The sequence below is a fragment of the Peromyscus leucopus genome, chromosome 23 (genome assembly GCF_004664715.2).
Source record: "Peromyscus leucopus breed LL Stock chromosome 23, UCI_PerLeu_2.1, whole genome shotgun sequence".
NCBI classification, from domain to species: Eukaryota; Metazoa; Chordata; class Mammalia; order Rodentia; family Cricetidae; genus Peromyscus; species Peromyscus leucopus.
This window is the reverse complement of record NC_051082.1, coordinates 15,700,080-15,706,361: the sequence shown is the minus strand read 5'-3', so window position 1 is coordinate 15,706,361 and position 6,282 is coordinate 15,700,080. Positions and strand designations below refer to the sequence as shown.

The 6,282-nt window shown below is 50.4% G+C and overlaps 1 protein-coding gene across 6 annotated transcripts in view; it reads left to right on the top strand.

Annotated features, from left to right (window-relative positions):
- Positions 1 to 1,062: 1,062 nt before the first annotated feature.
- Sbno1 (strawberry notch homolog 1) overlaps positions 1,063 to 6,282 on the top strand; it is a 48,253-nt gene continuing 43,033 nt past the window's right edge. For 3 of the 6 annotated variants that reach the window (XM_037198742.1, XM_037198741.1, XM_028885795.2), the window contains exon 1: positions 1,063 to 1,233. The gene's annotated coding sequence lies outside the window, so the exon portion shown is untranslated. The remainder of the gene's footprint in view (positions 1,234 to 6,282) is intronic. The other 3 variants (XM_028885799.2, XM_028885798.2, XM_028885797.2) reach the window with 1 other exon arrangement.

The window sequence follows — 6,282 nt, the reverse complement described above, 5'->3', positions numbered from 1 at the left end:
TAATCGTCCAGGCGTGCCTATCACCTAAGTAACGGAGTCAAGCCGCTTTCTCAGAAAGACTTTGCAAAAGGGCGACCGAGAAGTTAATGAGTAAGTCTGTTAGGCCACTTAAGAATAATGAAAACAAGGGAAGGGGCACAATCTGGTATGCAGCATTCGTTAATGGAGAGCAATGGTGGATGCAGGTGCCTGGGCCTGTGTGAAGAGTCTAGAATCAGGACCTTCCGGCACCGTTCTACACGAGATAATGACCATGGACGGACGAGCCAGGGGACTCACTGCGGGTTTCCGAGTCAATGAAGTTCAATGAAGCTCAGGCGAGCTCCAAAGCAATGACTATGTTCATATTTCTTTTTTTCTAGCATGCTCTCTAAGGAGCTCGTCAAGTGACAAAAAAAACTCCACAAGGGCCCGACGGGTCGCAGCTACCCAATGCCAAGATTCTGAAAATAGCCCCGGGGCTCGACTGCGGACTACGACGGCAGGTGTGGGGCGCGCATGCGCGCGGTCGCACAGACTGACCTCCCGGTGGCACCCGGGAGAAGGCGACCTTCTTCCCGACAGCCCGCGGAGCAGCACGGGTGGGGAGTGGGGTGGGGGTGGGGGTGGGAAAACGGTATTCTCGCGAGGTCTCACTCAGCGGCGGCGGCGGCGGCGGAAGCAGCGGACACGTGACCGTCTCAGGCCGCCTTCGCCTTGCCCCCTCCCCCTCCTCGGAAACCCGGCCCCCCTCACCCTTCGCCCACCCCGGAGCCGCGGTAATATGGACCGTTTGGGTCCCGGAATCCTCTCGGATATCCCATCACTGGTACCAGGGGCGCGGGGACCTGGCGGAATCCAGTTTCGGTGGCGAAGGCAGAGGGGAGGGGCGGCCAAGATGGGGGGGTGGGGGTGGGGGAAGTCAGCTTCCTCCACCTAGGAAGGAGGCGGGCGGAGCCGGGGACGGGGCTCCCCGGGGGCGGGGGGGAGGGCGGGTCACGTGGTGCGCGGCGCGCGCTGCGTGCGTGCGCGCGGCGCCTGACCCGTCGCCCCGCCCCCTCTTCCTGCGGGGCGGCGGGGGGGGGGTGGTTGGAGGAGGGGCGTCAAGATGGCGGCGGGGAGGTAGGCAGAGCCGGACGCTGCTTCTGCCGCCGCCGCCGCCGCCTCCGCTCCCGCTCCCGCTCCTGTTGCCTCCGGCTCCTCACGCGCTCACGGACCGGAGAAGCTCTTCCGGCGTCGGCTCCGGCGGGGAAAGTAAGTCCTTCCCCTCAGCCCTTGTCTCCTCTTCCGCGCTCGTCCGTCCGGACAGCCTCCCACTCCCACCAGCGCTCCTCGGGGTCCGTGTGTGGGGGGCCGGTGGTGGCGGCGGCGGCGGCGGCGGGCGGCGGGCGGGTGTGGGGGGGAGGCGGCCCTTGACGGCTGTCGGGGCGTCTCTGGCCCGCTGCTCGTTCTCATGCCGCCGGCCGCCCCGGTGGTTGGTTGGTTCCGGCGTCCTCTGCCAGGCAGCGCCGGCTCTGTGGGAGTCCCGCTGTCTGTCTGTCCCGTGCCCGGAGGAGCGGCTCCGAGGCCCTGCGCACGCTGACTCCTCCACCGGGGGATCGCCTCCTTCCCTTCGCCCTCTCCCCTCTCTCTCTCTCTCGCTCACACGCCCGAGACGGGCGGCGAAAGTGAGGCGGGGAGACCCCGGCTCGAGTCTCTCCGGCCCTTTTGCTCCCGATTTCGGGAGCGCGAGGGAGAGGCACCCGGACGCCCTTCCTGGACCTCGATCCCCCCTGGCGGGTGGGGTGTTGGGGGGGCACGTGGCGGGGAGGGACGACACCTTCACGGCTCGCCGTGGTGGGTTCGCCTTTTCCCCTGAAGTGAGTTCGGCTCCAGACTTCGGAATAGAGTCCATGAGGTGAGCCATGGCGGTTGGGCATCTGCTCACCTTAGCAGTGTTGGATGTGGTGAGCGCCCAAGTTCCTCAAAGCCGTGTCTGCCGGTGTTTCCCCGGGAGTGGCGTGGGGTGAACTCCACCGCTCCGAAGCCTTGGATTTGTCCGAACCCGTGTGATTGTTGCTTTCCTGACCCCGGCATCCAGCTCCTCCCCTTTCTATCCCGGCTTTGTGCTTCAGTTTGGTTAATGTTTGCGGGCCACTAACTTGATGCTCTCATTTAGTAAGCTCTTTTTGTGTGATTGCTCCGTTTACTGTGGGATGCTTTTGTTCGGGGGAGTCGCTGGTTGAGAAGCGTGCGCAAGGGGGGAAGGTTGGAGATAAAATGAGAACGCAAGAAAGCATCGTTTTAATCCATTGAATTGCGCAGCCAATTGTAACCGCACCCGGAAGTTTGTGCTGAACACGTGTTGAAGGAAGGCTAAAAACGGGTCCCCTTTGACCTTTAAACGTCGATTGTTTGCCATGTATGTTGAGTAAAATGTTCATATTCTCTAGACTTTGAGAAATAAAGGTGGAAGAAGGCTTCTGAAGAATCATCCGGGAGGGTCCAGCGAACTGTCAAACTCAAAGTGTCCTAGAGCAGGTCAACTTATTTAGCATTTGCATAGAGTTCTACCGGTTAACAGTCTTAATGCCCCAAAGTCAGGGTTGATTTTCATAACCATTGGGGAAAGAATCGTTGTGCAAACGATGTATTTACACAGAATTTCTAGAATGAGACGGCATTTGCCTCTGGTGACTTCAGTGGGACATTAATATTGATAGTTCAGGAACGTTAATTTCCATCTTTATATAGTTTTTCCAGCTGATGGGAGAAGACTTCTTTCTTCTGGCTTCGACTTGCAGTTTAACTTCATTCCATGCAACTCCCTTCAGAATTTTAAATCCTTAGTTGCTGTATAAATGTTGAAAAAGAGAGCCTATGTTTATTGGTTTATTGAATAATGTTATGTGTTAAACACTCTTATATGTCTTAAATTCTTTGAAGTACTTCTTAAAAAGGGATATTATGGTGTGGGTCATTTTGGCTTTTTGGGACAGGGTTTCTCTGTGTAGACCCAGCTTGTCCTAGAACTCACCCTGTAGACCAGATTGGCTGTGAACTCACAGAGATCACCTGCCTCGGTCTTTGGTGCTGGTATTATAGTCCAGGGCCACCACCGTCCAGCTGAGAATGGTAATTCTAAGCTTTTATTTTTTTAGGGTTTTGTTTTTGAGACTGACTCATTATAATTTCACTATGTAGCCAGGCTAGCCTCCAACTCAAGATCTTCTTGGAATAACCTCCCCGATAATGGGATTGCAGACTTGCACTGTTATCCTGTCCAGTCTTCTATGTGCTTTAGAAAAGTTGTGCTTCAAAGACCTCTTCTGTGTGTAGATGTGTTTTTGGTGCTTTTCTGTGTTTAAGTTGAACTTTGAGTTGAGGCTTGCCCCCTGCCAAGGGCAAGAATACACTGGTCTGGTCCTACTAAGTAGTCTCTCATGAGGTACAGTAGGCCCCCAAGCTTTGCTTGCTCACATTTAAAGTTCATCTAAAGATGCCAATGAGTTAAACACTTGCTACTAAGTCTGACTACTTGAGTTTGATTCCTGGGATTCCCATGGTGGAAGGAGAGAAAGAACCAGCTGTCTTCTGACCTCCACACATGGGAGCCATGGGAGCACTGTGCACCCCTCTCCTCCTCTCCAATGAATGTCATTGTTATTATTATTATTATTTTGTTTTTCCAAGACAGGGTCTCGCTACACAGCTCTGGCTGTCCTGGAACTCACTATGTAGATCAGATTGGCTTATAGAGATCTTCTTGCCCCTGCCTCCTGAGTGCTGAGTTTAAAGGTGTGCACCACTATGCCTGGCTCGATAATCTTTTAAAAGTTCATGTACAGACAGTTTCTGAGAGTTTTTGCTTTTAAATAGAAAACTACTAACTAAAATGACTGGTTTTTATATGCTAATTGACAGATTCCACTTTGATAAGTTTTGAATTTGTCCAACTTTAGACAATGGTTGAATACCACAGAACATTTTATGAATGGAAGGGTTCTTTTTTTTTTTTTTTTTTTTTCTTTTTTGGTTTTTCAAGATAGAGTTTCTCTGTGTAACAGCTCTGGTTGTCCTGGGACTCACTCTGCAGACCAGGCTGGCCTTGAACTCAAAGAGATCCGCCTGCCTCTGCCTCCCAAGTGCTGGGATTAAAGGCTTGCACTACCACAGCCCGGCTCTCCAGATTGTTTTTAATGCCTAATAGGTGTATGTGATATATGAGGAGATATTGATAATAATTACCCAGTAAACAGTCTTACATGTTCATGCAGTATTTTTCTGCTGAAGCCTTTTTTGAGACAAGGTCTCACTATATGGCCCTGGCTTGCTTGGAAGTTCCTGTGTAGACCAACTGGCTCAGTGCTGTGTTTACATGTGTGGGATTCACATGCTACCTTCCACATTGAACTTCAGGAATGTGGAGCCTATTGATATGAGCACCACATAGTGGGGTGGGAAGGCAGGATTGTGGAGAAGTTGGGTATTGGTCTCCTGGGTTTAGAATTGGACTCTAAGCTTGTGTCCTTGTTACTTTGGTACAGTCTTCCTCTCTCTAGGCTTTAGCTCCCCTACAGGAGGATACTCTAGGGTTATGCTGAGGATGAAAAGAAAAACTTATTCATAAAAAATATTAAAGGTATCAGAGTATGTGACTTGTAATCCTAGCACTGGGGGGCTATATTCAGGATTAGGAATTCAAGGTCACCCTGAGCCACATAACACTCTGACTCAAAAAACTTAACCAAAAAAGAAGTATCAGTCAGTTGAATTTGAGGTATTGGTGATAAAGAATTTTGCTTTCCCCTTTTCCAGAATTTTTTTTTTTGGTAGACAAGTTCTCTACATATCCCTGACTGTCCTGGAACTCAATCTGTAGACCAGGCTGGCCTTAAGCTCAAAGAGATCTGCCTACCTCTGCCTCTTGAGTGCTGAGGTAAAACGTCCCTGGCTGTCTTAGAACTCACTTTGTTGACCAGGCTGGCCTAGAACTTAAGAGATCCACCTGCCTCTGCCTCCCAAGTGCTGAGATTAAAGGCATGCACCATCACACTTGACTCTGTTTATGGTTTTCAGGGTTATCTGTGCCTTGGGTTAGCCATGAACACCTTATATAGTTGAACATTAACTTGGATGTCTTATCCTTCTACCACCTTTTTGAAGTGTTTATTTTGTTTGTTTGTTTGTTTTTTTAAAATATTTATTTATTATGTATATAGTTTTCTGCTGGCATGTGTCCTTGCAGACCAGAAGAGGGCACCAAATTTCATTACGGGTGGTTGTATGCCACCATGTGGTTGCTGGGAATTGAACTCAGGACCTTTGGAGGACCTTTGGAAGAACAGTCTGTGCTCTTAACCACTGAGCCATCTCTCCAGCCCTTGTTTTTTTTCGAGACAAGGTTTCTCTGTATAGCTTTGGAGCCTGTCTTGGATCTCACTTTGTAGACCAGGCTGGACTGGAACTCACAAAGATTCGCCTGGCTTTGCCTCCCTAGTGCTGGGATTAAAGTTGTGTGCCACCACCGCCTGGCAGAGATGTTTATTTTGAAAGAGGCTTTTACTAAAACCTGCAGGCTGGCCCGAACTCAGTCTGGTTTGAGTAGGAAATCTGTCTTGTCTCAGCCTCTTGTGTAGCTAGAGTTCTAGGCCTGTGCTACCAGGTGCCCCTATGCTTTTTGTTTTTGTTTTTGTTTTGTTTTTTGTTTTTTGAGACAGGGTTTCTCTGTGTGCTTTTGGTGCCTGTCCTGGATCTTGCTTTGTAGACCAGGCTGGCCTCGAACTCACAGAGATCCACCTCCCTCTGCCTCCCGAGTGTTGGGATTAAAGGCATGCGCCACCACCGCCCTGCACCCCTATGCTATTTAAGAATAAGAGTTTTTTTTTTTTTAAAAAAATGGTTGTTTTTTTTGAGACAGGGTGTCTGGGTAGCCCCAGCTGTCCTGGAACTCTGTAGGCCTGGCTGGCCTTGAATTCATAGACCGCCCTGCCTCTGCCTCCTGAGTGCTGGTCTAAAGACCTTCCCCACCATGCCCATACTTGCTGAATGATACTATCTATGTCCAGCTGGAAATAACTGTCTATTCCCTTTAGACCTGATTATCTGCACAAACTAGCTGTGAGACACTTAAGTAGTATTTTGTAGAACTATTTTTTTTTTTTAGGTTTTTGTTTGTTTTGGTTTTGGTTTTGGTTTTTCAAGATAGGGGTTCTCTTTGTAGTCCTGGCTGTTTGGGAACTCACTCTGTAAACCAGGCTGGACTTGAACTCACATAGAATTGCCTGCCTGCCTCTGCCTTCCAGATGCTGGGCCTAAAGGTAC